Source organism: Pleurodeles waltl, chromosome 2_1 (genome assembly GCF_031143425.1).
Source record: "Pleurodeles waltl isolate 20211129_DDA chromosome 2_1, aPleWal1.hap1.20221129, whole genome shotgun sequence".
NCBI classification, from domain to species: Eukaryota; Metazoa; Chordata; class Amphibia; order Caudata; family Salamandridae; genus Pleurodeles; species Pleurodeles waltl.
Window position 1 is genome coordinate 739,427,101 of NC_090438.1, and position 12,928 is coordinate 739,440,028.

Here is a 12,928-nt window from a genome sequence, read left to right on the forward strand (position 1 = left end):
CCCCGTTGTGCCCCTTCTGATTACTGTACCCCGATTGTAATTTGTGCCATAATTGTATTTTGTGACTGTTTTTGAACTTTTCCTTACTGTTTGTGCCTTGCTTTTTCCCTGGTTTTTTCGCCCCTTGGGCGCTCCCCCTTGCAGATCTACCCTTGCCGCTGCCTCCCTGCGGCCCTGACCCCCTCGCGCCCCCATTCGCCGCTCCCTCCCGCCTCCCAGTTGCTCCTCCCTCCCCCCTCCCTTCTTAATGGCTGGCGCTGCGCGTCGCGAGTGAGCGACCTCTGACCTGCTTTAGGTCTAGAGCTCGCCCCCCACGTCCGCAGCACCACCCAGCTGTCTCGTGCCCCTGACCCCCACCCACGCTGCTGCTAGCGTGTTCGAGGCCCTCCTCCACCCGCAGGCATCCTCCTGCGCCTCATCCCTGGTTCTAGTGGGCTCTGTTTAAGCTTCACTTGACCCGTGTGCCGCTTTTCGCCATCCTGTAAGTGTTTTTCCTATTTTTCAGCGCCTTGCCTCCTTGCGCTTCTGCCCCCGTTGTGCCCCTTCTGATTACTGTACCCCGATTGTAATTTGTGCCATAATTGTATTTTGTGACTGTTTTTGAACTTTTCCTTACTGTTTGTGCCTTGCTTTTTCCCTGATTTTTTCGCCCCTTGGGCGCTCCCCCTTGCCGATCTACCCTTGCCGCTACCTCCCTGCGGCCCCGCCCCCCTCGCGCCCCCATTCGCCACTCCCTCCCGCCTCCCAGCTGCTCCTCCCTCCCCGTTCCCTTCTTAATGGCTGGAGCTGCGCGTCGCGAGTGAGCGACCTCTGACCTGCTTTAGGTCTAGAGCTCGCCCCCCACGTCCTCAGCACCACCCAGCTGTCTCGTGCCCCTGACACCCGCCCACGCTGCTGCTAGCGTGTTCGAGGCCCTCCTCCACCCGCAGGCATACTCCTGCGCCTCATCCCTGGCGTCTAGTGGGCTCTGTTTAAGCTTCATTGACCCGTGTGCCGCTTTTCGCCGTCCTGTAAGTGTTTTTCCTATTTTTCAGCACCTTGCCTCCTTGCGATTCTGCCCCCGTTGTGCCCCTTCTGATTAGTGTACCCCGATTGTAATTTGTGCCATAATCGTATTTTGTGACTGTTTTTGAACTTTTCCTTACTGTTTGTGCCTTGCTTTTTCCCTGGTTTTTTCGCCACTTGGGCGCTCCCCCTTGCCGATCTGCCCTTGCCGCTGCCTCCCTGCGGCCCCGCCCCCCTCGCGCCCCCATTCGCCGCTCCCTCCCGCCTCCCAGCTGCTCCTCCCTCCCCCCTCCCTTCTTAATGGCTGGCGCTGCGCGTCGCGAGTGAGCGACCTCTGACCTGCTTTAGGTCTAGAGCTCGCCCCCCACGTCCGCAGCACCACCCAGCTGTCTTGTGCCTGTAAGTGTTTTTCCTATTTTTCAGCGCCTTGCCTCCTTGCGCTTCTGCCCCCGTTGTGCCCCTTCTGATTACTGTACCCCGATTGTAATTTGTGCCATAATTGTATTTTGTGACTGTTTTTGAACTTTTCCTTACTGTGTGCCTTGCTTTTTCCCTGTTTTTTTCACGCCATGGGCGCTCCCCCTTGCCGATCTACCCTTGCCGCTGCCTCCCTGCGGCCCGCCCCCCTCGCGCCCCCCATTCGCCGCTCCCTCCCGCCCCCCAGCTGCTCCTCCCTCCCCCCTCCCTTCTTAATGGCTGGCGCTGCGCTTCGCGAGTGAGCGACCTCTGACCTGCTTTAGGTCTAGAGCTCGCCCCCCACGTCCGCAGCACCACCCAGCTGTCTCGTGCCCCTGACCCCCACCCACGCTGCTGCTATCGTGTTCGAGGCCCTCCTCCACCCGCAGGCATCCTCCTGCGCCTCATCCCTGGTGTCTAGTGGGCTCTGTTTAAGCTTCACTTGACCCGTGTGCCGCTTTTCGCCGTCCTGTAAGTGTTTTTCCTATTTTTCAGCGCCTTCCCTCCTTGCGCTTCTACCCCCGTTGTGCCCCTTCTGATTACTGTACCCCGATTGTAATTTGTGCATAATTATATTTTGTGACTGTTTTTGAACTTTTCCTTACTGTTTATGCCTTGCTTTTTCCCTGGTTTTTTCGCCCCTTGGGCGCTCCCCCTTGCCGATCTACCCTTGCCGCTGCCTCCCTGCGGCCCGCCCCCCTCGCGCCCCCATTCGCCGCTCCCTCCCGCCTCCCGCCTCCCAGCTGCTCCTCCCTCCCCCCTCCCTTCTTAATGGCTGGCGCTGCGCGTCGCGAGTGAGCGACCTCTGACCTGCTTTAGGTCTAGAGCTCGCCCCCCACGTCCGCAGCACCACCCAGCTGTCTCGTGCCCCTGACCCCCGCCCACGCTGCTGCTAGCGTGTTCGGGGCCCTCCTCCACCCGCAGGCATCCTCCTGGGCCTCATCCCTGGTGTCTAGTGGGCTCTGTTTAAGCTTCACTTGACCCATGTGCCGCTTTTCGCCGTCCTGTAAGTGTTTTTCCTATTTTTCAGCGCCTTGCCTCCTTGCGCTTCTGCCCCCGTTGTGCCCCTTCTGATTACTGTACCCCGATTGTAATTTGTGCCATAATTGTATTTTGTGACTGTTTTTGAACTTTTCCTTACTGTTTGTGCCTTGCTTTTTCCCTGTTTTTTTCGCCCCTTGGGCGCTCCCCCTTGCCGATCTACCCTTGCCGCTGCCTCCCTGCGGCCCCGCCCCCCTCGCGCCCCCATTCGCCGCTCCCTCCCGCCTCCCGCCTCCCAGCTGCTCCTCCCTCCCACCTCCCTTCTTAATGGCTGGCGCTGCGCGTCGCGAGTGAGCGACCTCTGACCTGCTTTAGGTCTAGAGCTCGCCCCCCACGTACGCAGCACCACCCAGCTGTCTCGTGCCCCTGACCCCCACCCACGCTGCTGCTAGCGTGTTCAAAGCCCTCCTCCACCCGCAGGCATCCTCCTGCGCCTCATCCCTGGTGTCTAGTGGGCTCTGTTTAAGCTTCACTTGACCCGTGTGCCGTTTTCGCCGTCCTGTAAGTGTTTTTCCTATTTTTCAGCGCCTTGCCTCCTTGCGCTTCTGCCCCCGTTGTGCCCCTTCTGATTACTGTACCCCGATTGTAATTTGTGCCATAATTGTATTTTGTGACTGTTTTTGAACTTTTCCTTACTGTTTGTGCCTTGCTTTTTCCCTGGTTTTTTCGCCCCTTGGGCGCTCCCCCTTGCCGATCTACACTTGCCGCTGCCTCCCTGCGGCCCCGCCCCCCTCGCGCCCCCATTCGCCGCTCCCTCCCGCCCCCCAGCTGCTCCCCCCTCCCTTCTTAATGGCTGGCGCTGCGCGTCGCGAGTGAGCGACCTCTGACCTGCTTTAGGTCTAGAGCTCGCCCCCCATGTCCGCAGCACCACCCAGCTGTCTCGTGCCCCTGACCCCCACCCACGCTGCTGCTAGCGTGTTCAAGGCCCTCCTCCACCCGCAGACATCCTCCTGCGCCTCATCCCTGGTGTCTAGTGGGCTCTGTTTAAGCTTCACTTGACCCGTGTGCCGCTTTTCGCCGTCCTGTAAGTGTTTTTCCTATTTTTCAGCGCCTTGCCTCCTTGCACTTCTGCCCCCGTTGTGCCCCTTCTGATTACTGTACCCCGATTGTAATTTGTGCCATAATTGTATTTTGTGACTGTTTTTGAACTTTTCCTTACTGTTTGTGCCTTGCTTTTTCCCTGGTTTTTTTGCCCCTTGGGCGCTCCCCCTTGCCGATCTACCCTTGCCGCTGCCTCCCTGCGGCCCCGCCCCCCTCGCGCCCCCATTCGCCGCTCCCTCCCGCCTCCCGCCTCCCAGCTGCTCCTCCCTTCTTAATGGCTGGCGCTGCGCGTCGCGAGTGAGCGACCTCTGACCTGCTTTAGGTCTAGAGCTCGCCCCCCACGTACGCAGCACCACCCAGCTGTACCGTGCCCCTGACCCCTGCCCACGCTGCTGCTAGCATGTTCGAGGCCCTCCTCCACCCGCAGGCATCCTCCTGCGCCTCATCCCTGGTGTCTAGTGGGCTCTGTTTAAGCTTCACTTGACCCGTGTGCCGCTTTTCGCCGTCCTGTAAGTGTTTTTCCTATTTTTCAGCGCCTTGCCTCCTTGCGCTTCTGCCCCCGTTGTGCCCCTTCTGATTACTGTACCCCGATTGTAATTTGTGCCATAATTGTATTTTGTGACTGTTTTTGAACTTTTCCTTACTGTTTGTGCCTTGCTTTTTCCCTGGTTTTTTTGCCCCTTGGGCGCTCCCCCTTGCCGATCTACCCTTGCCGCTACCTCCCTGCGGCCCCGCCCCCCTCGCGCACCCATTCGCCGCTCCCTCCCGCCTCCCAGCTGCTCCTCCCTCCCCCTCCCTTCTTAATGGCTGGCACTGCGCGTCGCGAGTGAGCGACCTCTGACCTGCTTTAGGTCTAGAGCTCGCCCCCCACGTCCGCAGCACCACCCAGCTGTCTCGTGCCCCTGACCCCCACCCACGCTGCTGCTAGCGTGTTCGAGGCCCTCCTCCACCCGCAGGCATCCTCCTGCGCCTCATCCCTGGTGTCTAGTGGGCTCTGTTTAAGCTTCACTTGACCCATGTGCCGCTTTTCGCCGTCCTGTGAGTGTTTTTCCTATTTTTCAGCGCCTTGCCTCCTTGCGCTTCTGCCCCCGTTGTGCCCCTTCTGGTTACTGTACCCCGATTGTAATTTGTGCCATAATTGTATTTTGTGACTGTTTTTGAACTTTTCCTTACTGTTTGTGCCTTGCTTTTTCCCTGGTTTTTTCACCCCTTGGGCGCTCCCCCTTGCCGATCTACCCAAGCCGCTGCCTCCCTGCGGCCCCCGCCCCCCTCGCGCCCCCATTCGCCGCTCCCTCCCGCCTCCCAGCTGCTCCTCCCTCCCACCTCCCTTCTTAATGGCTGGAGCTGCGCGTCGCGAGTGAGCGACCTCTGACCTGCTTTAGGTCTAGAGCTCGCCCCCCACGTACGCAGCACCACCCAGCTGTTTCGTGCCCCTGACCCCCACCCACGCTGCTGCTAGCGTGTTCGAGGCCCTCCTCCACCCACAGGCATCCTCCTGCGCCTCATCCCTGGTGTCTAGTGGGCTCTGTTTAAGCTTCACTTGACCCGTGTGCCGCTTTTAGCCGTCCTGTAAGTGTTTTTTCCTATTTTTCAGCGCCTTGCCTCCTTGCGCTTCTGCCCCCGTTGTGCCCCTTCTGATTACTGTACCCCGATTGTAATTTGTGCCATAATTGTATTTTGTGACTGTTTTTGAACTTTTCCTTACTGTTTGTGCCTTGCTTTTTCCCTGGTTTTTTCGCCCCTTGGGCGCTCCCCCTTGCCGATCTACCCTTGCCGCTGCCTCCCTGCGGCCCCGCCCCCCTCGCGCCCCCATTCGCCGCTCCCTCCCGCCTCCCGCCTCCCAGCTGCTCCTCCCTCCCCCCTCCCTTCTTAATGGCTGGCGCTGCGCGTCGCGAATGAGCGACCTCTGACCTGCTTTAGGTCTAGAGCTCGCCCCCCACGTCCGCAGCACCACCCAGCTGTCTCGTGCCCCTGACCCCCGCCCACGCTGCTGCTAGCGTGTTCGAGGCCCTCCTCCACCCGCAGGCTTCCTCCTGCACCTCATCCCTGGTGTCTAGTGGGCTCTGTTTAAGCTTCACTTGACCCATGTGCCGCTTTTCGCCGTCCTGTAAGTGTTTTTCCTATTTTTCAGCGCCTTGCCTCCTTGCGCTTCTGCCCCCGTTGTGCCCCTTCTGATTACTGTACCCCGATTGTAATTTGTGCCATTATTGTATTTTGTGACTGTTTTTGAACTTTTCCTTACTGTTTGTGCCTTGCTTTTTCCCTGTTTTTTTCGCTCCTTGGGTGCTCCCCCTTGCCGATCTACACTTGCCGCTGCCTCCCTGCGGCCCCGCCCCCCTCGCGCCCCTATTCGCCGCTCCCTCCCGCCTCCCAGCTGCTCCTCCCTCCCCCCTCCCTTCTTAATGGCTGGAGCTGCGCGTCGCGAGTGAGCAACCTCTGACCTGCTTTAGGTCTAGAGCTCGCCCCACACGTCCGCAGCACCACCCAGCTGTCTCGTGCCCCTGACCCCCGCCCAAGCTGCTGCTAGCGTGTTCGAGGCCCTCCTCCACCCGCAGGCATCCTCCTGCGCCTCATCCCTGGTGTCTAGTGGGCTCTGTTTAAGCTTCACTTGACCCGTGTGCCGCTTTTCGCCGTCTTGTAAGTGTTTTTCCTATTTTTCAGCGCCTTGCCTCCTTGCGCTTCTGCCCCCGTTGTGCCCCTTCTGATTACTGTAGCCCGATTGTAATTTGTGCCATAATTGTATTTTGTGACTGTTTTTGAACTTTTCCTTACTGTTTGTGCCTTGCTTTTTCCCTGGTTTTTTCGCCCGTTGGGCGCTCCCCCTTGCCGATCTACCCTTGCCGCTGCCTCCCTGCGGCCCCGCCCCCCTCGCGCCCCCATTCGCCGCTCCCTCCCGCCTCCCGCCTCCCAGCTGCTCCTCCCTCCCCCCTCCCTTCTTAATGGCTGGCACTGCGCGTCGCAAGTGAGCGACCTCTGACCTGCTTTAGGTCTAGAGCTCGCCCCCCACGTCCGCAGCACCACCCAGCTGTCTCGTGCCCCTGACCCCCGCCCACGCTGCTGCTAGCGTGTTCGAGGCCCTCCTCCACCCGCAGGCATCCTCCTGCGCCTCATCCCTGGTGTCTAGTGGGCTCTGTTTAAGCTTCACTTGACCCATGTGCAGCTTTTCGCCGTCCTGTAAGTGTTTTTCCTATTTTTCAGCGCCTTGCCTCCTTGCGCTTCTGCCCCCGTTGTGCCCCTTCTGATTACTGTACCCCGATTGTAATTTGTGCCATAATTGTATTTTGTGACTGTTTTTGAACTTTTCCTTACTGTTTGTGCCTTGCTTTTTCCCTGGTTTTTTCGCCCCTTGGGCGCTCCCCCTTGCCGATCTACCCTTGCCGCTGCCTCCCTGCGGCCCCCGCCCCCCTCGCGCCCCCATTCGCCGCTCCCTCCCGCCTCCCGCCTCCCAGCTGCTCCTCCCTCCCCCCTCCCTTCTTAATGGCTGGCGCTGCGCGTCGCGAATGAGCGACCTCTGACCTGCTTTAGGTCTAGAGCTCGCCCCCCACGTCCGCAGCACCACCCAGCTGTCTCGTGCCCCTGACCCCCGCCCACGCTGCTGCTAGCGTGTTCGAGGCCCTCCTCCACCCGCAGGCTTCCTCCTGCACCTCATCCCTGGTGTCTAGTGGGCTCTGTTTAAGCTTCACTTGACCCATGTGCCGCTTTTCGCCGTCCTGTAAGTGTTTTTCCTATTTTTCAGCGCCTTGCCTCCTTGCGCTTCTGCCCCCGTTGTGCCCCTTCTGATTACTGTACCCCGATTGTAATTTGTGCCATTATTGTATTTTGTGACTGTTTTTGAACTTTTCCTTACTGTTTGTGCCTTGCTTTTTCCCTGTTTTTTTCGCTCCTTGGGTGCTCCCCCTTGCCGATCTACACTTGCCGCTGCCTCCCTGCGGCCCCGCCCCCCTCGCGCCCCTATTCGCCGCTCCCTCCCGCCTCCCAGCTGCTCCTCCCTCCCCCCTCCCTTCTTAATGGCTGGAGCTGCGCGTCGCGAGTGAGCAACCTCTGACCTGCTTTAGGTCTAGAGCTCGCCCCACACGTCCGCAGCACCACCCAGCTGTCTCGTGCCCCTGACCCCCGCCCAAGCTGCTGCTAGCGTGTTCGAGGCCCTCCTCCACCCGCAGGCATCCTCCTGCGCCTCATCCCTGGTGTCTAGTGGGCTCTGTTTAAGCTTCACTTGACCCGTGTGCCGCTTTTCGCCGTCTTGTAAGTGTTTTTCCTATTTTTCAGCGCCTTGCCTCCTTGCGCTTCTGCCCCCGTTGTGCCCCTTCTGATTACTGTAGCCCGATTGTAATTTGTGCCATAATTGTATTTTGTGACTGTTTTTGAACTTTTCCTTACTGTTTGTGCCTTGCTTTTTCCCTGGTTTTTTCGCCCGTTGGGCGCTCCCCCTTGCCGATCTACCCTTGCCGCTGCCTCCCTGCGGCCCCGCCCCCCTCGCGCCCCCATTCGCCGCTCCCTCCCGCCTCCCGCCTCCCAGCTGCTCCTCCCTCCCCCCTCCCTTCTTAATGGCTGGCACTGCGCGTCGCAAGTGAGCGACCTCTGACCTGCTTTAGGTCTAGAGCTCGCCCCCCACGTCCGCAGCACCACCCAGCTGTCTCGTGCCCCTGACCCCCGCCCACGCTGCTGCTAGCGTGTTCGAGGCCCTCCTCCACCCGCAGGCATCCTCCTGCGCCTCATCCCTGGTGTCTAGTGGGCTCTGTTTAAGCTTCACTTGACCCATGTGCAGCTTTTCGCCGTCCTGTAAGTGTTTTTCCTATTTTTCAGCGCCTTGCCTCCTTGCGCTTCTGCCCCCGTTGTGCCCCTTCTGATTACTGTACCCCGATTGTAATTTGTGCCATAATTGTATTTTGTGACTGTTTTTGAACTTTTCCTTACTGTTTGTGCCTTGCTTTTTCCCTGGTTTTTTCGCCCCTTGGGCGCTCCCCCTTGCCGATCTACCCTTGCCGCTACCTCCCTGCGGCCCGCCCCCCTCGCGCCCCCATTCGCCGCTCCCTCCCGCCTCCCAGCTGCTCCTCCCTCCCCCCCTCCCTTCTTAATGGCTGGCGCTGCGCGTCGCGAGTGAGCGACCTCTGACCTGCTTTAGGTCTAGAGCTCGCCCCCCACGTACGCAGCACCACCCAGCTGTCTTGTGCCCCTGACCCCCACCCACGCTGCTGCTAGCGTGTTCGAGGCCCTCCTCCACCCGCAGGCATCCTCCTGCGCCTCATCCCTGGTGTCTAGTGGGCTCTGTTTAAGCTTCACTTGACCCGTGTGCCGTTTTCGCCGTCCTGTAAGTGTTTTTCCTATTTTTCAGCGCCTTGCCTCCTTGCGCTTCTGCCCCCGTTGTGCCCCTTCTGATTACTGTACCCCGATTGTAATTTGTGCCATAATTGTATTTTGTGACTGTTTTTGAACTTTTTCTTACTGTTTGTGCCTTGCTTTTTCCCTGTTTTTTTCACCCCTTGGGCGCTCCCCCTTGCCGATCTACACTTGCCGCTGCCTCCCTGCGGCCCGCCCCCCTCGCGCCCCCATTCGCCGCTCCCTCCCGCCTCCCGCCCCCCAGCTGCTCCTCCCTCCCCCCTCCCTTCTTAATGGCTGGCGCTGCGCGTCGCGAGTGAGCGACCTCTGACCTGCTTTAGGTCTAGAGCTCGCCCCCATGTCCGCAGCACCACCCAGCTGTCTCGTGCCCCTGACCCCCACCCACGCTGCTGCTAGCGTGTTCGAGGCCCTCCTCCACCCGCAGACATCCTCCTGCGCCTCATCCCTGGTGTCTAGTGGGCTCTGTTTAAGCTTCACTTGACCCGTGTGCCGCTTTTCGCCGTCCTGTAAGTGTTTTTCCTATTTTTCAGCGCCTTGCCTCCTTGCGCTTCTGCCCCCATTGTGCCCCTTCTGATTACTGTACCCCGATTGTAATTTGTGCCATAATTGTATTTTGTGACTGTTTTTGAACTTTTCCTTACTGTTTGTGCCTTGCTTTTTCCCTGTTTTTTTCGCCCCTTGGGCGCTCCCCCTTGCCGATCTACCCTTGCCGCTGCCTCCCTGCGGCCCGCCCCCCTCGCGCCCCCATTCGCCGCTCCCTCCCGCCTCACGCCTCCCAGCTGCTCCTCCCTTCTTAATGGCTGGCGTTGCGCGTCGCGAGTGAGCGACCTCTGACCTGCTTTAGGTCTAGAGCTCGCCCCCCACGTACGCAGCACCACCCAGCTGTCTCGTGCCCCTGACCCCTGCCCACGCTGCTGCTAGCATGTTCGAGGCCCTCCTCCACCCACAGGCATCCTCCTGCGCCTCATCCCTGGTGTCTAGTGGGCTCTGTTTAAGCTTCACTTGACCCGTGTGACGCTTTTCGCCGTCCTGTAAGTGTTTTTCCTATTTTTCAGCGCCTTGCCTCCTTGCGCTTCTGCCCCCGTTATGCCCCTTCTGATTACTGTACCCCGATTGTAATTTGTGCCATAATTGTATTTTGTGACTGTTTTTGAACTTTTCCTTACTGTTTGTGCCTTGCTTTTTCCCTGGTTTTTTCGCCCCTTGGGCGCTCCCCCCTTGCCGCTACCTCCCTGCGGCCCGCCCCCCTCGCGCCCCCATTCGCCGCTCCCTCCCGCCTCCCAGCTTCTCCTCCCTCCCCCCTCCCTTCTTAATGGCTGGCGCTGCGCGTCGCGAGTGAGCGACCTCTGACCTGCTTTAGGTCTAGAGCTCGCCCCCACGTCCGCAGCACCACCCAGCTGTCTCGTGCCCCTGACCCCCGCCCACGCTGCTGCTAGCGTGTTCGAGGCCCTCCTCCACCCGCAGGCATCCTCCTGCGCCTCATCCCTGGCGTCTAGTGGGCTCTGTTTAAGCTTCATTGACCCGTGTGCCGCTTTTCGCCGTCCTGTAAGCGTTTTTCCTATTTTTCAGTGCCTTGCCTCCTTGCGACTCTGCCCCCGTTGTGCCCCTTCTGATTAGCGTACCCCGATTGTAATTTGTGCCATAATTGTATTTTGTGACTGTTTTTGAACTTTTCCTTACTGTTTGTGCCTTGCTTTTTCCCTGGTTTTTTTGCCCCTTGGGCGCTCCCCCTTGCCGATCTACCCTTGCCGCTGCTTCCCTGCGGCCCCGCCCCCCTCGCGCCCCCAATCGCCGCTCCCTCCCCCCTCCCAGCTGCTCCTCCCTCCCCCTTCCATTCTTAATGGCTGGCGCTGCGCGTCGCGAGTGAGCGACCTCTGACCTGCTTTAGGTCTAGAGCTCGCCCCCCACGTCCGCAGCACTACCCAGCTGTCTCGTGCCCCTGACCCCCACCCACGCTGCTGCTAGCGTGTTCGAGGCCCTCCTCCACCCGCAGGCATCCTCCTGCGCCTCATCCCTGGTGTCTAGTGGGCTCTGTTTAAGCTTCACTTGACCCATGTGCCGCTTCTCGCCGTCCTGTAAGTGTTTTTCCTATTTTTCAGCGCCTTGCCTCCTTGCGCTTCTGCCCCCGTTGTGCCCCTTCTGGTTACTGTACCCCGATTGTAATTTGTGCCATAATTGTATTTTGTGACTGTTTTTGAACTTTTCCTTACTGTTTGTGCCTTGCTTTTTCCCTGTTTTTTTCACCCCTTGGGCGCTCCCCCTTGCCGATCTACCCTTGCCGCTGCCTCCCTGCGGCCCGCCCCCCTCGCGCCCCCATTCGCCGCTCCCTCCCGCCTCCCGCCTCCCAGCTGCTCCTCCCTCCCACCTCCCTTCTTAATGGCTGGAGCTGCGCGTCGCGAGTGAGCGACCTCTGACCTGCTTTAGGTCTAGAGCTCGCCCCCCACGTACGCAGCACCACCCAGCTGTCTCGTGCCCCTGACCCCCACCCACGGTGCTGCTAGCGTGTTCGAGGCCCTCCTCCACCCACAGGCATCCTCCTGCGCCTCATCCCTGGTGTCTAGTGGGCTCTGTTTAAGCTTCACTTGACCCGTGTGCCGCTTTTCGCCGTCCTGTAAGTGTTTTTCCTATTTTTCAGCGCCTTGCCTCCTTGCGCTTCTGCCCCCGTTGTGCCCCTTCTGATTACTGTACCCCGATTGTAATTTGTGCCATAATTGTATTTTGTGACTGTTTTTGAACTTTTCCTTACTGTTTGTGCCTTGCTTTTTCCCTGTTTTTTTCGCCCCTTGGGCGCTCCCCCTTGCCGATCTACCCTTGCCGCTGCCTCCCTGCGGCCCCGCCCCCCTCGCGCCCCCATTCGCCGCTCCCTCCCGCCTCCCGCCTCCCAGCTGCTCCTCCCTCCCCCCTCCCTTCTTAATGGCTGGCGCTGCGCGTCGCGAGTGAGCGACCTCTGACCTGCTTTAGGTCTAGAGCTCGCCCCCCACGTCCGCAGCACCACCCAGCTGTCTCGTGCCCCTGACCCCCGCCCACGCTGCTGCTAGCGTGTTCGAGGCCCTCCTCCACCCGCAGGCTCCCTCCTGCACCTCATCCCTGGTGTCTAGTGGGCTCTGTTTAAGCTTCACTTGACCCATGTGCCGCTTTTCGCCGTCCTGTAAGTGTTTTTCCTATTTTTCAGCGCCTTGCCTCCTTGCGCTTCTGCCCCCGTTGTGCCCCTTCTGATTACTGTAGCCCGATTGTAATTTGTGCCATAATTGTATTTTGTGACTGTTTTTGAACTTTTCCTTACTGTTTGTGCCTTGCTTTTTCCCTGGTTTTTTCGCCCGTTGGGCGCTCCCCCTTGCCGATCTACCCTTGCCGCTGCCTCCCTGCGGCCCCGCCCCCCTCGCACCCCCATTCGCCGCTCCCTCCCGCCTCCCGCCTCCCAGCTGCTCCTCCCTCCCCCCCTCCCTTCTTAATGGCTGGAGCTGCGCATCGCAAGTGAGCGACCTCTGACCTGCTTTAGGTCTAGAGCTCGCCCCCCACGTCCGCAGCACCACCCAGCTGTCTCGTGCCCCTGACCTCCGCCCACGCTGCTGCTAGCGTGTTCGAGGCCCTCCTCCACCCGCAGGCATCCTCCTGCGCCTCATCCCTGGTGTCTAGTGGGCTCTGTTTAAGCTTCACTTGACCCGTGTGCCGCTTTTCGCCATCCTGTAAGTGTTTTTCCTATTTTTCAGCGCCTTGCCTCCTTGCGCTTCTGCCCCCGTTGTGCCCCTTCTGATTACTGTACCCCGATTGTAATTTGTGCCATAATTGTATTTTGTGACTGTTTTTGAACTTTTCCTTACTGTTTGTGCCTTGCTTTTTCGCTGGTTTTTTCGCCCCTTGGGCGCTCCCCCTTGCCGATCTACCCTTGCCGCTGCCTCCCTGCGGCCCGCCCCCCTCGCGCCCCCATTCGCTGCTCCCTCCCGCCTCCCGCCTCCCAGCTGCTCCTCCCTCCCCCCTCCGTTCTTAATGGCTGGCGCTGCGCGTCGCAAGTGAGCGACCTCTGACCTGCTTTAGGTCTAGAGCTCGC